Below are 18,188 nucleotides of genomic sequence, written 5' to 3' on the forward strand. Positions count from 1 at the left end.
TTGTCATATAACAGTCTCCACACTGTTATAGCAACAGGTTTGTTCTAAACCATGTCTTAAAATGCTTAAAATGCTTTAAAATGTTTCAGTTAGTCTCCACTGCCTTTACAGTTCAGCAGTTGATAACCTAAAGACTTTGACAGAGGGTGAGAAATGTAAAGGGAGTCTATGAATGCTACTGATTGTGTGTGTGTGTGTGTGTGTGTGTGTGTGTGTGTGTGTGTGTGTGTGTGTGGTATGATATATGTGCATGTACTGAGGCTAAGCATCATGGCTGTTACCTGGTTTCCATCCTCATTTCCCTTCTCCTCTCTAGTTATATTTTAATCCTTCAACTCCATTCTAACCAAACTCAACCTCTTGCCACTCTCAAATCCTCATGCCATTACACAGACCCTGCATGTCTTTTGAACGCCTCTACTGCTTATGACACTTCTAACCACTCTCTGCTTTCCAACTCGAACCCTCTGGCACCCTATGAGGTTTGTTTGGGCTTTCTGTCTTTGCAGAATTTGACTTCTTTAGCATCCAGATATATGTCCATGTATGAACTTTACACACATGGGCTTGTAAAGGTCTTTATTGACGAAATTTGGGGCTTCTTGACAAGACAGACCATTGCATTTTCCTTCCTCTACCCCAGTATCTCAATGTACACCTGAGGAATTAAAGAGCAGCTCTCACAAGTTTGCAGATGGGAAAGGCTTGAAATTATATTTGCCTATCTATAGAGGTAATTTTCCAGCTTCTGAATGGAGAAGGTCAATCAGCAGAAATAGAACATATCCAAAGATACTTTATGCCAAAGGCTTTCAAATACAAGGTTGTAATTATGAAGTGCACCATTTTCACTTTCTTTTTTAACAAGTAATTAACATTTCTGTTTGAACCGGAGATGCTAAACTTAATCAGCTTACTAGGCCACAACAATGTAAATGCTAGCTGTTTTTGGCGGGAGGTGGGGGGTTATCACAACTACAATTACATACTAACCTTTAGTAATATTCAACCAGCTTTGCAGGGACCTCCTGGCAGGTAACCCAGTTACCTGCCAAAGCTGAGTGCTGTTGTCATTGACGTAAGCACAGAATGAAAGTGGACACTGTCACCCTGCTTACTAAGGAGGGAGGAAGGAGTTCCACATGTGGGCAGATGTCTTTCGTCAAGCGAAATCTTAACAATTTGGTTTCCTTTTTAAAACTAACTTCTAAAATTATTCCTATGTGTGAACTACGAAATGATTGTTAGTGTTTAAATATCACATCTATTTGAAGCTGATGAATAAAGCTATCATGAGTAAAATTTTATTTTAGTCTAATTTTCACAGAGTGCTCACACTTTACTTATAGCGACTTCATATCCTAAATATACAATTTATGATAAAGGAGAGCACTGGAGAGGGAGGACGGGGAGAGCAGTAGAGAGGGAGGACGGGGAGAGCAGTGGAGAGGGAGGATGGGGGGGGAGCAGTGGAGAGGGAGGACGAGGGAGCAGTGGAGAGGGAGGATGGGGGGAGCAGTGGAGAGGGAGGACGGGGAGAGCAGTGGAGCGGGAGTACTCAGTCACTGTATAAAACACCCAAAGAAAGCAACTCCAGACAGAATGGACATATTCTTTCTGACTCACAGTTTCAGTTAAAGTCCACGATTCCCTGGGATTGATTTCTTGGTCGCATAAAAAGGAGAAGGCAGAGTACCGGCATTATTCGCTGTCTGCTTCGTAACTGTAGATGCAATCCCGCCCCCCAACCTCCTTGGAGGACTTGGACAGGCTTAGACTTTCCTGCCACGGTGGACTTTATCTAGAACTGTGAGTCAGAAAGAATAAGCCAATTCTGTCTGGTGTTGCTTTCTCTGGGTGTTGTATCCACAGGAGCAGCGAAGACAGTAAGGCGCCTTGTTTAAGCCATTTCATCACATTTACACAAGTGAAGATGGATCCCAACTGTATCGTGAGCCTAAAGGGAAAACTTTATCCCATCAGCTTCACTGCACAATTCAGGACCCGTTCCTACTGCTGGGTTTGCGACAGCAAATAACCCCCTGTTTGAGGGCAGAACATCTACAGTCTTCAATTTCCCCACTGTCTGCCTGTTCTGACTTTATTAACCTTTCGTAATTGACAGTGAGGTGCCTCTGAGTGAGACATATTTTGTATTTCTCTAATTATAGAGCTATCTTGACAATGACAGTCACTGCCTATAATTATTCATCCTAGTTTCCTGGGAATCTGAAAAAAAAAGTCAAGGCTGACAAGCTACAGTAATACTTCAAAAATAGTTATTTCCTTGGGTGTAAAACCGTCTCTTACTCCCCCCACCCCCCACCTGCTACCCCCGCAGTCTGCCTACTTGGTTGTGCCCATGCACTCGCTTCTCTTCTCCCACAAGGCCTTTCGTAACTCTTCACAAGCAGAGACCACACATTTTTCTTGCCTCAGGGACCACTGGCTCAGAGCCCCCAGGATGAAGAAGAGATGAGTGCATGCACTTGGGGGCAGTGTTTGTCTCTGCAGCTGTCCCATAACCCACTGCCATTTCCACTAAGGGGAACAGAAAAAAAAAAGCATAATGAAAATATATTGAGACAACCGTCTCCCAGACAAAGGATTTCAAATCTTCCTGTCACATTAGTGTTCCTGTGAAAAGCAATGAGCATACTAATAAAGTATAGTGAGGCATATAAAGAGGAAGGTAGACACAAATCCACAGGGGTAATGAGACGGATCTTTGTGGGTTTTCTTAAATTAATGACAGGAGTGTGTGATTTTTCATACAGAATGAAAATTTGGGGCAGGAGAAAATTACTTAAGAAATACCACCAAAGCTTTGTGTTATCACTTGTCTCACAGTTTCTAATTTACATTTATGCTCTGGCACAGAAAATGTGACACTTGTAGATACTATAAATCTTTGTAACATAAATGTTGCAAATGTAATCATGCTGTCCCCTGCACTTTCTTTCCCCTTTGCTTCCACAGTATTCTCCTGTACTATTTGAACAAAAGTTTGTTACTGTGAAGACCATCCTACGGGTGCCTATCTACACTGAGGAAGTTTCATTCATTTATTGGTGTTCCACTTCTAGAAGCCTATTTGGAATGGTGATAGCACAAACCCTTATCAGTCATCATCACCATCTATATTGCACCACTTATCTTAACCAGTCAATGAAACTAGAGTTCATTTTCTACATGTCATTTCATCAATTACCGAGAGTTCAGTCAAACTGTGAGCTCTAGGAACCCTGAGCATCAGTAGATATGGAAGCTCTATAGAAATGATACAGTCCAAACTTACCCAGCATGGTTATTCATCAGAATAACCCCAAGTCATTTTAAAAATTACAAGTGCATGGGTCTTAGTAGTTAAGAGCACTATATTGTCTTCCAGAGGACCTGGGTTCAATTCCAAGCACCTACATGGCAACTGATAATCATCTGCAACTCCAGTTCTAGGAGAGCCACAACCTTCTGGTCTCCAAGAGCAAAAGGCACACAAGGTACAGAGACATACGTGTAAGCAAAATGCCCATAAGCATAAAATAAAACATGATTCCAAGAACTTTCTTTAGTTACACTCACATAGATTTTGATTCAGAAAAGGCTAGTATGGTACTTAGACTTCTCTCTTCTTCCCATCTTTATTTTGATTTAACAGGGAGCTCTGAGAATAAGCAAGGACAGTGAACTACCAACCTGAGCCACTCCTTGTTTCAGAGAAGAAATAAACTGAGGGTGATAGAGATTTTTTAGATTTTCCATGAATCATATATTCATTGTGTGGCACTTTTAGGCCTAAATCCAGCCTTTTCAACTCCTCCTTCAATTTTCTTTGGTTGAAAAGGGGGAAAAACCCAAAGTAAACCAAGGAAAGTTAAAAAAGAGAGAGAGAGAGGGATGGAAGGAAGGAGAGGGATGGAGGGAGAGAGACAGATAAAGGAAGGAAGGAAGGAAGGAAGGAAGGAAGGAAGGAAGGAAGGAAGGAAGACTTTGCTAATGCAAAATAAAAAGTTCAAAATAATAGTTAGGACTTGGATTATCACCCTTCTTGCCAAAGTTTCTCCAATATATCTATAGGTAGCCTTAACTTTAGCCTAAAACTTATTTATCATCTAAGACACTATGGTAGAAGGAAAGGGTTGATCCTAACCCTCTCGTATACAATGTACATAAAAAACGGAGGAGGACTCTGACTGGACAGACTGGCATCTCATGTGGATTCCCAGATGGTGATTATGGTTCAAGGAACTATGCTCATAAATGGTTTCTATTGCCAGAAATAAAGTAGCACAAGAAATTGGATATACAAAATGAGCAAATGTCTATTTAATATCTAACCTACTCTGCTGTCTAATCCATGTCCTTTATCTTAGTAATGACTCCAGAGAAATGAAATTGATAGTATGTACACATGGGGGAGATATTACATTGACTAGCTTAACAATATCCACCTACATTCTGGAGTATCTGAACCCCTGGGAGCTGCTGCTTAGTCTAAAAAGCCAGATGTTTCAGCCATGACAACTGAAGGCTGAAGACTTGGGAGAGGCCAGTGAAGTTGTTAGTGTTTGATTCACAGGAGAAAACAGAAGAGGCTGGAGTAGTCTGAAGTCAGCAAAGGAAATCAGCAGGAACAGCAGCAACAACAGGAATAGATCATTCATTAACAAAAAATAGATGTAGATTAGCAACGCTGCTCTTTCTGAGGGCCTCTCTATACTGCTATATACCAACCGTTTGGGAGTGTTTATTTCTCAGGAGATCCCTCTTCTCCATTCAGCTCATCCTTCCTGCAAACCCTTGTGCAACCCCCAGAGATGTGCCCTCAGTTGAAGAGTGATCCCATCAAGTTGACAATCAAAATTAACCATCACTGCCTTCAAAAGTCTCATTTATAACCTACATTATTAAAAATAGCTTCATCCTGTGACTCTCAACTTTTGTCCTGAGTTTCACAAAATAACACTCTGTTTATTAAATACATTAAAATACATGGTAATATTTTTCACTCTATCACATCCTACTTTGTTTTGTTAAAAATAAAAAATCACAGCCCTCACTCATTAAAGCATTTCCAGTATCTGTAACTGGTTGGGAACAACGTGAAAACTGATTTGATTTTCAATTTGTCAGAAATCCACTGAGTTGTCTGATATGTATTATACAGAATTTAAGTGAATTATATGGTAGTGTTTGGTCTCTAGATATATAAGTAAGTAAGGAGATGTTGGGTAGGATGTCACAGCATAGAATGGTAACCCAAAATACAGTATCTCTCAGAAAGATGATTAAGGGGCTGAGGTATACTCAATCTATGCAGAGATGACCCTGGATGAGAGAACCAGGGTTGTTAAGAGGGATGACACCTCACAGCCAGAGAGAGTTAAAAAAAAAAAAAAAAGCAAGGGTGAACAGATGGGCAACCTCAGGAGGTGTGCCAAGGAGTGAGAAAACAGCCAGAAGCAGAAAGTAATGACATTAGCAAGATGCTGGAAGTGGTGTCAGCTAAGAGCCTAGCAGCACGTGAAGGCAGGTCAAGGGCCCATTCTACAGCTTGTCCTGGAAACCTGCCTACTGCCTCTGGGAGGTGCTAGAGTAAACACATTCTAGGTAGGAAAACCTCTGATTTGTTTAGCAAGTAACCCTGTAATGATTCTCTGCCTGTTTCAAAGGGCATCGTGGAGCAGACACTCTCTAGAATGTAGAGTTAACATGAATCTCTACAGGACAGACAGATTTCCAAGCACTGTGGTGAAATTTTACAGATCACAGTCATGTTGTTACATAAGAAACATACTGAAATTTTCCAAAATAAATCTTCATACATTATTGGCGGATATTTTTAAATGATACTTGTTACCTATTTCTATCTCTCCTGTTGAACTAGTGGAGTTAAAACTTTCTTGTAAAATAGTCTTCACATTGTATATGCATCCTCAAGCTTTGAAAGTAATCCACATTGTGAAACAGCTGTAAGAAGGGTCGGTCAGTCTGTCAGCATTTTCCTCCTTGACTTTTTGGATTCTTGTCCACATCTTCTTGGAACACCTCTTTGAATGCTAGCTCTAGTCTTCTCTATAAAAAGTAAACTTTCTGACACAAATGCATTCCTACTCAATTTTCTTCACAGATTTCTTTTCCTAACTACTACTTCTTTTTCATATATAACTGTGTGGTCTGTCTCACTAAGAAGCTGTGTGGGAAGCTGCAAGACCTAGATTTTTGTTCCAAATCCTGAAATATTGCTTTCAACTAATAAGATGTAGGCTGGGTCACAGTGACTGAGTACTTACTTTTCCTACCCTTGCCTTCCTCTTAAGGTAATATTCCTCATGGAATTTTAGTTTCCATTTCAGTCCCCAGTGCCCAGATGCAGTCCAGCCAACAAAGAGCTACCGATCTCCTGGACCTATTGCTTCCCTGGCTGGTTTATAGGCTCCATAGAGAGCCGAGGAGACCCAGTTACATACTACCTCTCCCCTCCCCAAAAAGTGTTTGCCCCAGGCTTCCAAATTTACTAACCTCCAGAGTGATTCTCCTTCACCTCTGCTTGCATGCTTTATTTCCCTCTAGTTGGAAATAACAACTTAAGTTTATCTGGTGCTCTGCGTGTGAGCCAATTAGATATAAGTATGGTGCCACAACTATCTTTCTAAACTCTTTACAGTTAAATCTATTCAACTTTGTAATTTTGAAGATTTTATGAAGAAAATACAGTATGTAAACTATTCATACTCCTAGCAAGTCTGAATAAGTAAGCACACTGCTCTTTTTTTTAGCAAGATAGAAAAGGAATCACGTGGCATAAATCAATTAAAGAACATTAATTGTTTCAAGTCAGATTAACTATTTCTTGAAAGTTATAGAAAGTTTCAGTTTTCAAAACTTACTCTATTTTGTTGTTGTTACTTTGGGTCTGTATTAATGACAGTAACGATGTGGAAAGAAGACTTTTCCATCTATTTTGGTTCTACTGGACCGGTTTTCCTCTGCCCACTGCATCCCACAGCCACTTAAAAAATAACCACTTGGGCTGGAGAGATGACTCAGGGGTTAAGAGCACTGACTGTTCTTCCAGAGGTTCTGAGTTCAATTCCCAGCAACCACATGGTGGCTCACAACCATCTGTAATGTGATCTGGTGCCCTCTTCTGGCACAAACTGTATACATGATAAATAAATAAATAAATAAATAAATAAATAAATCTTTAAAAAAAAAGAAAAGAAAAGAAATAACCACTCTGAGACAGTATCAGTGACAATTGTTTAGCCAATGGCTTAGGCTTCTTACTGGCTAGCTCTCTCTTAATTATTAACCCATTACTATTAATCTGTGTATCTCCACATGGCCCTGTCTTACCAGAGAATGCATAGGCACCCTACCTCCTTGGTGGCTACATGGCATCACTTTTCTCTGCCTACTACCTTTCTCTATTCCTGTTAGGATTTCCTGTCTGGCTAACTCCTGGCTGTCTACTGGCTGAAACAGCTTTATTCATCAGCCATAAGAGCAACACATATTTGCAGCACACAGAAGGACCTCCCACACCAGTAGCTATTAAGGAGCTGCTGACCAGTGCCAGTTGCAGTGGTTGGTGATTTAGCTACCTTTGGCTAATTGTCTACTGAGGTCTTTGCATTGCTAGAACTGGTAATTGGGAACTTCACTAACCCTGCAGGGTTTTGAAGTCTGAGACACATAATTACCTATTCCTGTGTTGTCTGCTGTTGGGCCCAAAAGGGGGACAATCTTCGGGAGATGCACCCTGCAGAGTCACTCACAGGACGCAAGTTCTATGCAAAAGAAAGAGGATTTTATTCCAACGTGTTGGGGTCTTTCTCTGAGAAGAGATAGACCCCGGGGTTCTAAAGCAAACAGTTTTTATATCTTTTTGATCACTAGGCAGAAATGTGACAACATATTGATTGGCTATAACATACATGCGTCATTTACTGATTGGTTGGGAAATGAACTTACAATTTTGCCCATGAGGGGTTTGGAATGTTATTTTGGTTTTTACACCTGCAAGGCCATGGGACAGCTAATGGTTTTTCTGGGAACATTGTACTTATTTTCAAAACTTGGGTGCTCTGAATCAGGGTAACCCATAACAATTTTTAGAAACCAGACAGTTGTTGAGGATAATAACATTCCTTGGAAACTAGTAATAATAACAATTTCCAGAGACTGGTCATCATGTCTTTTTCCCAGAGCTGTGTGTGTGGCCAGAGTGATTTTCAAATACATTCTGGTGGGTATCAGACTAGGCTTGAGTTGGGGTCTTTCACTGCCTGTGGCTTATTTATGGTGTTGAATCTGGCTAGGTTAAGCAAGATTTCTTTGAATTTCATGTAAATGGTATCTTTGAGATGATAACTTGTGACTTTACTCCAGTTCCAAGAAGGTTGTCAGACCCATGTCTTTCTCTCTGCTGTGTAGACAAGCTCCATCTCTTATATTTGTTTTCTAAAAGTTTGCAATCTTTGGGGCAGGGGGCATGAATTGGAAATAAATGAAAAGTGATAGCTTTCCACTTATCTTTATTTCTTCCATTATAATAGCCTCTTTTCTTGATGAAATGAATCATTTCCACAATGTACTGATAGGACCCAATAGGATAAAATTAGGTGAACATTCAAAAGCCAGAATTAACTTCATATAAGATGAAACAATAAGCCAAACTATCCAGTACAGCACATTCTGTGCATTTCTTCTTGAGGCCACTGACTACTGTTTCCTCTTCCACATAGGGCTCAGGCTTGGCCTGGAATGAGGCTCTGGGAATTGAATAAGGGAATGGGCAATCGGTAGGTCTATACTTTTTAATACTGAGCCAACAACAAATAACAGTGGGTGGTGTGAAAATAAGGGTGAAAAGATACTCCATGTCCAACATTAGCAGGCAGTGTTGTAGCTTTTAGGGCAAAAACAGACGAAAAGGGGAACTTTAGCAGTCATATATTGAGGACCAGACAAGACATCACAGTTGTAGGCTATGAAAGACACCTTCAGAGGATTCTCCAGCCATCATCCCACATCCCCAGTGACCACAGATGTCTAATTAGGACGTGTTGATAACAAGGAGAAATGTTTAGTTGGCATTCTTCCACAGAGAAAAAAGTCCAGGTTTCTATTAGGACTTCTCAGCCTGCCTACAACTTCCCATCCTCTAGAGCAAGCTTCCTGAAATGACCCAAAAGGTTATGTGGGTGTTGCTTCCAAGTGACTTCCAGTGGAGCAAATTACCCCCAAGTTTTCACATATGCATTTGTGTTTACCTTTAGATACACTCATGATTTCTGGAAATTCTTGCTAATTTCCTATTAAATATGTTGCTGGAAACTTATTATCATTGTCACTTTGGCAACAATATCCTTTCAAATTCTATTTTTATGCTACTACTGTTGTGTGAAACTGTTCTTGTGCTTTCAATGTTGTGACGTATCAAAGCTGAGGGTCTCTTTAAAGGGAACGAGACTTTTTGCCAGTGTCACTTCCTCCAGCATATTTTTCATTGTCCATCCTTTGTTGACATCCATGGCACCACCACAGAGCTCCTCTGCGGGAATTGCCTTAGAGTTCCTGAGTAACACCCGCACCCCATCATTTCTTCTGAACTCCCTCGGGTGGAGGACTCATTCTCATTTCTCTCTCACCACGTCCATTTCTCCCGGAGCTTTTGTTGTTGTTGTTGCTCGAACTCACTCTTTTGATTCCCCATTTTGAGTTTATCACTGGGAGATGAGAGAGCAGCAAATATACCTATGTGTTTTTCTGTCTACGTTATTAATGAGTCATCAGTCATGAACAGACACAGAACGGAGTCACGTGGCTGATCAGGATGTGCGTGTGTTCTTCATGAACCCACTTGTGGCCAGAGCCCTGCAGGCTTTCGCTCAGTTAACAGGTCACAGCAACTGAACCTGGAGCCAAACCGTAGGGACACTTGCTCTTAAGTAAAGTGAGTGACTGCCCAGAGTAACGACTGGTTACTGAATTATAGTATTGCTGATATCAATAAAATCCAGAGCAGCCAGCAGTGAAGTATACTGTATGGAGGAATTAAGTTTAGTTCTCAGCCTCTACCAACTGGTAAGGAAAGGCATCCAGTAACCCCAGTTCTGTGAGATTCAGCTCCCTCTATTGGATTCTGCTGGCACTGCACTCCTATGTGTATACCCATACGCATACATAAATATGTGTGTAATTTTAATAAAAACAAATAAATCTAAAAAGGAGAAACACCAAAAATAAAATCTGAAGCAGTAATAAAAATGTACATCATAACCTAATCAGTAAGATGATTTTAAAAAAGATACAGGAAGATTATTCTCAATAATTGCCATAAATTTATAATTAATATAGAGTAAAAATGAAAAGGAAAAACTTTCATCAAAAAATCATATATTAGTGAAAGACATAAAGAGAGATGTGAAGAAATAAAAACAGCAATATCCGATATTCTTTTAGGTATTAATTCTCCTTCCTACTGTAAATTCCATGTAACTCCAATTAAAAAAAAAAAAAACTAGAAAATTCTAGGCTATTGATTTTTGAATTCTGCAACAACATATGGCTGGATTAAGAAATAAGCAGTAGAGATGAAGGGGAAAAATTAATAAAAGTCTAAAACCCTAACTCTGTTAGACCCCTGCAAAACTCAGTCCTCCGGGGTCCCAGCCCAGGACCTCGGTCACCCCAATCACCAGGCAGATTCAAAAACTTGCTACAAACTGCATGAGGCTTTATTGTTGTTTAATGAGCTAACCCCATGTTAGCTGGGGTCTTTCACCCACCCACCATGGCGGATGGCTAGCAAAGACAGCTAGAAGGGCTTGCCCTGTGTTGATTGGCCAATTGGTTGTTATGGCCCATAGGCCCTCCCAGGGTGGTTGCTATGCTCTGCGCATCATTGTTGTGCACTTGTCCGTAAAGCACACCCAGAGCTGTAAAGCATAGCGACACCAGCTAACTTCTGATTCGTTCCTTGCCACGAGGCAGGCATCTGACTTCTAGTGACTAGGACAAGTCATAGCGAGCATGTGTTACTGTTATGGCTGCTGAAATGGGGAGCTGGTCCCTTCAACTCCAAAGCCCAAATAGAAAAACTCTTAAGTTTCTCTAGGTTCCCAAAAGGCAGCCCAACAGACAAGGTTAAACAAAGGTCCACAAGACTCAAGGCCTTAGTCCAGATATCACACCCTTGAGCTAGTCCAAAGAGGATCAGATAGTTATCAGTTGTAGAAGTCCCCAGCCCAGGAGATAATTAACAAACTCATTTCCTCTGCAGCATCCTGCTTAATTGCACCTTGCCTGAAGCATATAATCATTGTCCTGTCCTGGGTAACCACAGAAGTTTTGTAATCCTGGGGCTTCCAACCTTACAATTTTCCCTTATAAAAACACCCCTCAAGCTGGGCGTTGGTGGCACACACCTTTAATCCCAGCACTCGGGAGGCAGAGGCAGGTGGATCTCTGTGAGTTCTAGGCCAGCCAGGTCTAAAAGAGCTAGTTCCAGGACAGCCTCCAAAGCCACAGAGAAACCCTGTCTCGAAAAACCAAAAAAAAAAACAAAACAAAAAAACAAACAAACAAACAAAAAAACACCCCCCAGTTGAAAGTGGGTACTCCATTTGTTTCCCGAACGAATGGGAGCCTTGCTGCAGCTCGTATCTTTGAGTCAATAAAGAAACCTTTGTCCTTGCATTTGCTGAGCCGTCTCCTTGTTCCCAGGTTCTTTTGGGGTTCTGCAATCTGAGCACTGAACATCAGGACCTATACCAGAGACCTGAATGTCCCAAAGCCTTGTGGGGCGTATACACTGGAGTAAAGATACACCTCCCGCTTCATAGGCGGGCCTGAGGTTTTCTCAGTGAACAACCAAGGCTTAGTGTTCAGGAAATGCTCATTCACACGCTGGCTTTTTACAGATGTTTTCTGAGAAGCCTAACTCTTGGGATGCTCTTGGTCCTGAAGACCTCTCCTGTCAAATTGGAGGTAGCTCCCAGCCAAACTGGAACAGACGAAAAAGACCAACTCCCGGAGTCACAGCTAATTACTGCGCTGCATTTCCACTTGCTAATCTTTCTTGTCACATGTCTGATTAGGAAGAAAGAAAGCAGTCATTTGTGTTTAGGATTTTCTCCTCCCCAGGGGCGAGCTTCGCAGCCTTGTCTCGGAGTAAGGATGATTCCCCTGGATATTTTGATTACAAGAGCGACATCTAGAGACAGAAAAGTGCGAGGCTATCTCCCCCGCCCCAGTCCCTCAAGCTGGGTCTGAAGGGGTACAGGGACCAGGGGCCGGTTTCTGACGACTCCTTCATCTTTCAGACTGCATTCATCCAGACTAGGCCTTCCCTTCTAAATGCCATTATCTAGGAACCACGGTGAGCTGTCACACAGTTCCATCAAACTGAATCTGCATAGTGGAGTTAGCGTTACCTCCAGGAATTGAGCATCAGGGTCTCAGCAATGGAGAGTGAGGAGGGTGACCGATCAGGCCCCAAGCTTGTCTTTTTCTAGTCTACACAGGCCTGAGCTAATGGGGGTCCTCGGGCTGCCTGCTGGCTCTAGTTTGCAAAACAATACCACAGCTTAGTGGGTTACTGAACTGGGAGGCAACTGCTTGGGAGTGGGGTGGGTGGGGGTAACCAACAATGTGCCCTAACCCTAAAGGGAGCAGAATTCCCATCTTTCTCATGGGTTTCTGCCTTCCTCCCTGGCCTCCAAAGGGGTTGCAGGATTTCCATTCTAAAAACTAGCCTTTGTCTTTCTTGCTTCTCAAGTCCAACTGTAGCAGCCCAGAAATATCCAAGGAATTTGGCCCAGGGCCTGAAACTCACCACTGTGCTCACCAGTCTCCCTGCTTGGCTGAGGGCTTTTCCTTGGGGCCAGCTGCTACTCATGTACAGCCTGAGGCTGAAAACTTCCTCTGCTCTAGCTGGGAATCCAGGAGGGTGTGCCTGCCTGCTGATCAGCATTGGTCAGTTAACAATTTATGGTGCAATGGCAGGCTCTGAAATTGGTTGACCTTAACCTATTGAGTGCTTGTCAGACGGTTTAAATTTTTAAAAACGTTATTATTGTACGTGTGCCCATGGTGTTCTGGGGATGGAATTTGGCGAATTGGGCTTCAGCAGCAAAGGCTTCTACCTGTTAAACCATCTTGCAGGCTTTTCTTTCGAGAGGCTAGTCACTCACTTCTACCTGAAATCAGACAGCATTGTTGACTTGTGACCACTCACCACATTCCAGACTACCTGCTTCAAAAAGCAGAAGTTCCAAGTTTACATGACTGTCCTGTTGACTCCCACACTGTCCTAGCTTCTCTTTGCATCTGCTCACCTTGAGTTACGCTCGGTGAATTTAATAACCATCTACATGTTAACAACTCAGACCTGTGAGTGTAGCTTGCGGTTCTCTTGTCCCACCAGGTACCACTTCCACTTCAGCCCAAAATAAATACACAGATGCTATATTAATTACTAAACTGTTGGCCAGTGGCTAGGGCTTCTTATTGGCTAGCTCTCTCTTTATTATTAACCCATAACTACTAATCTATGTATTTCTACATGGCCATATCTTACCGGAGAATGCCTGGAGTGTCTTGTCCTCCCAATCCCTCCATGGCATCTCCTTCCAGTCTCTCCCTGCCTACCTTTTCCAGAATTCCCCTTGTCTCCTAGTCCCACTGATCTTCCTGCCTCTACTGGCTATTGGCCAGTGTTTTATTCATCAACCAATAAGAGAAACATATATACAGAAGGACATTCCCCCATCATCTCCTCTTTTCTTTCTAAAAAAAGAAAAGTTTTACCTTTAACATAATAAAATTATATATAACAAAACAGTTATCAAGTAAGAAGTGTAGTTAACAACATTTGGTCCATTAACACTTGACAAAATTGAAAGAAAATATTCAAAATATTTTATCATCTATCCTATCTTTTTGTTTGTTTTCAAGACAGAGTTTCTCTGTGTAGCTTTGTAGACCAGGCTGGCCTCGAACTCACAGAGATCCACCTGCCTCTGCCTCCCGAGTGCTAAGATTGAAGTTGTGTGCCACCACCACCCAGCCATCTATCCTATCTTTTATCATAACTAAGAAAAACCATAACTATCTCTCTTTAATACTCCATCAAAAACCATAGGAAGATAATATATAAACTCTAGAATTGACAGAGAACTCTTGCTGCCCAGACTGTCACCTAAAGTTCCTCTGTAATGTTGGGGTACCCATCTTCAGCCCATAGGTTATAGTGTGTCTGGCAGACTTCTCAGTGAAGCAGGAAATTCTAAACTGCCTGCCTGTATTGGCAGTTTGTCAGTAATTTTTCTCTGTGTCCTGCAGAATGTCAGACAGACTCTTCCATGAAGCAGGAACCCTGAAGGACTGTCCTATCTTGTTTTGGCAAGTTCAGCAGTCACTTTCCTGTTGGTCCTGCATGTCCAGTTTATACAGCATACAGTCAAACAGTCCAAGCAAGAGCAGTTTCTTGACCAAATGGCTAGTCTCTCCATATTGAAAGCAAACTCCATAATGAGTTCCTTGATGCCCATCTCTGAAGTAATTGATGTTGCCAGGAGCAGTTGTGTCTCACTGCCCTAAACCATTTTAAATGTCATATTCAGAAGGTCTTTGAAAAATTTGGAGAACATCTATCCATTTGAAATATATCTCTGTATACCTAGAAAATCTAACTAAGTTTTGACTATTATAGGTGACTACAATCTGTATTTAATTATACATTACATTTTTAAAAGAGCTGTATAGACATGATACCTAAACAAGAATAGAAATATACATATAACAAAATTGACCTTAAACTTGTATCAATAAGCCAAAATCCATACCAAAACAAAGTATAAATTTCTATATAATATTCTTTTTTCCTTTGAAAAGAGATTGGCTGTGATCATTAACCATTTTTAACCAACCCCATTTAAGTGAAAACAAACATTTATGAACAAAATTTGGGAATTTGGGTGTCATTCTCTCTAAGATGCTTCCTGCTGTTTGGGGGTGCTGTCAATACACTGGGAATCCTGAGGAAACCCAGAAACCTTGTCAAATCCTGGCTGTTTCTCTGTGTACTTTTGCCTGTTCTAGAATTCACTCTGTACACCAGACTGGCCTTGAAATCACAGATATCTACTTGCCTCTGCCTCCCAAGAGCAGGGATTAAAGGCGTGTGCCACCACACCCAGTTACTATATTTCTTTTTTAAACTCTTTATCCTTTTTCTTTTCTCTCTCAAGCCTACAATATTTTTAAACACACTGTAAACCCTATAGAGGTTTTACTTCATCTGAATCTGTCTTTATTGTATATCTCTATCTTTTTCTGGCCACTAGTCTTTTATCTGCTAAACAGCATGGCTAAAAGGGTCATGTGCTTTTTACTGCTAATGCTGAGTCAGGAAGCCTCCCTTACAGAAATTGTGAGCCTCTGCTTGTTTCTAACTAACAGAGCCCACCCAAGAAAATGCTGCTACCAAGAAGCCATGCTTGACTTTGTTCTTTTGTTTACAAAATCCCATCTTAAGTTTTTTTGTCAGGTTTTACATGGAAATCATGAAGCCCACAATGTTGGTACCATGTTGTAGCTGTAGTTTTTTTCTTGTCCTGCCAGGTCCTGAACTTATATACAGAAGGACATTCCCCATCAGACCTTGCCCTCCATGTGGTGAAGATTCATCAGAAGTTAGCTGGTGAGCTCTGGAATGCAGAACTTAGCAACTACCCTGCCGGGGCCTATAGGCCATAGCAATCTACCTGCAGCTGCAGTTGACCAATCAACGCAGGACAGGTCACCAAGCCTGAGGCTGTTTTGGACCCCCAGACACTCTCCTTGCTCTACCCCAATATATTCCCTGCCCCATCGTCCCTCTGGGTTCTTCTTGCTTCACCCACTGTGTCAGACATGTGGAAGAACCGAGTTAATACAGTTAATTAATTAGTTAAAGACTCTATGCTTTTGCATTGGATCAGGTCTCTTGGTAATTTGGGGGTTCAGAGTTTGGGCACCACCATGTGAAGCCAGCAAGAGGGTTCAGCCCGTGAAGCTGCTTGCTGCCAAGCCTGACAACCATGCCAGATCTCAGTTGGTGGAAGGGCCCAGGTCCTACGAGTTGGCCTCTGACCTCTAAAAGCACTGTGTTATATGCTTGTATACACACATACAATAAAAAAGCAAACACAACTTAAACAATTTTTAAAGAAATTTACTTACATCTAACAAAAAGATGACTTGATAAACAGAAACCCACAGTTAAAATACTGAAGAATTGCCAGGCGTTGCTGGCACACGCCTTTAATCCCAGCACTCGGGAGGCAGAGGCAGGAGGATCTCTGTGAGTTCGAGACCAGCCTGTTCTACAAGAGCTAGATCCAGGACAGCCTCCAAAGCTACAGAGAAACCCTGTCTCAAAAAACCAAAAAAAAAAAAAAAAAAGAAAAAAGAAAAAAAAAAGAAAAAGAAAAAGAAAAAGAAAAAGAAAAAATACTGAAGAATCCTCACTCTCCTGTTCCCAGGAAATAATTGATAAATAAATGTAAACAGAAGAAATTCCTTCAGACTCTTTTTAGCTTGCTCAGTTATGGGACTTTTTTGCAGAGTTCTTTACTGACTTTAAAAGGGCAGTAAAGCACCACTTAGTGTTCCAAATAAGGCAATTTTATACTCTGTCAGAGTCTCACCTGTACAAGGTGTAAGAGAGACATGCCCAGGGATATGGCTCAGTGGTAGAGCAGTTGCCTAGCATCCTCAAAGCCCTGGTTCAATCCCAGTACATAATAAACAAAAGCAAAGAGAGACATGACTTACACAATCACCACACCACTTCCTGAAAGAAGCAAGAGCCAGATCATGTCCACAGAGTTTGATTATGCATAGAGATGTTTTCGTCATCTACTCGTAGTAAGAGAGGCATTCATTATTAGTGTAAGTGATATAACTCTGAAGGGAAAGGTACCTTGAAGTTGGGAGCAAGGAATACCATAAAGTCACACCACACAACAAACCCCACACAACAGATTTATTGGGAGAGACACAAGAGAGTTGCTGCCTGTGCTTGGGTGAGAAGCATCAGGGAACTGAGCAGGAGATAGACTTTATATAGGATTTCTTGGGGGAGCAATTTTACAGGGTGGAGATTTCCAGGTAAGGGATTGATGATATTTCAAGCCAAGCCCAGGGACTGGTGGGATTTTGAATTCAGGGACTAGTGGTCTTTGTTTTGAAAGACCCCGCCCCTTAGCTCTCTCCCCCTCGCTCTCGCGCACTCAGTGACACCCACACGCCCGGCCGCCAGCGCCCACCCGCCTGAAACCGCGCCCCGGGGCTGGGGTCGAGCGAGGAGCCCGCGAAGCGGCGAGAGGGCGAATGCCAGGCAGGCGGCCCGGCCCCCCCCCGCCCCCCCGCCCCCCCCTCCGCGCCCCCGCCCGATGGGGAACGCTCCGTCCCAAGGATATCTATGGTCAGCCATCTGGACGTGGAGGGAGGAACTGCCGGGAAGATATCTATGGTCAGCCATCTGGACGAGGAGGGAGGAACAGCCGGGGCTGTTGTAGCCACTGTGTACCCAAGATAAGATAGAGCCAAGGCTGCTTCGCCTGATTAACAGACCTTGAGAACATGCTGACTTGAAATAACTCTGTACCTCATTTAAATTGTCCAATAGAATCCCTGTAACTATGCTTTTCACTTCTGTACTGTGCTTTTTGCTATATAAGGACCCCTCTCCCTTGGCTCGGCGCGCTTGGCCTCACAGAAGCTAAGTCGCCCCGGGTACCCGTGTATCCAATAAAGCCTCTTGCTTTTTGCATCCAAGTTCGTGGTCTTGATGATTCCTGGGTACGGGTCTCCTTCTATGAAAGTACCTCTTCTGGGGTCTTTCAGTTTTTGTTTTTTTGTTTTTTTTTAAAGATTTTATTTATTTATTATGTATACAACATTCTGTTTCCGTGTATATCTGCACACCAGAAGAGGGCACCAGACCTCATAATAGATGGTTGTGAGCCACCACGTGGTTGCTGGGAAGAGCAGCCGGTGCTCTTAACCTCTGAGCCATCTCTCCAGCCTGACTAGTGGTTTTTTTGTGCTCAGGGATTGGTATGTTTTAGTAGGTTTTAAAATACAGAAGTGGACTCAGCTCTTTTACCCTACATTCCCCCCTTTTGTTGTTT

Source organism: Cricetulus griseus (genome assembly GCF_003668045.3).
Source record: "Cricetulus griseus strain 17A/GY chromosome 1 unlocalized genomic scaffold, alternate assembly CriGri-PICRH-1.0 chr1_0, whole genome shotgun sequence".
Classification (NCBI taxonomy): Eukaryota; Metazoa; Chordata; class Mammalia; order Rodentia; family Cricetidae; genus Cricetulus; species Cricetulus griseus.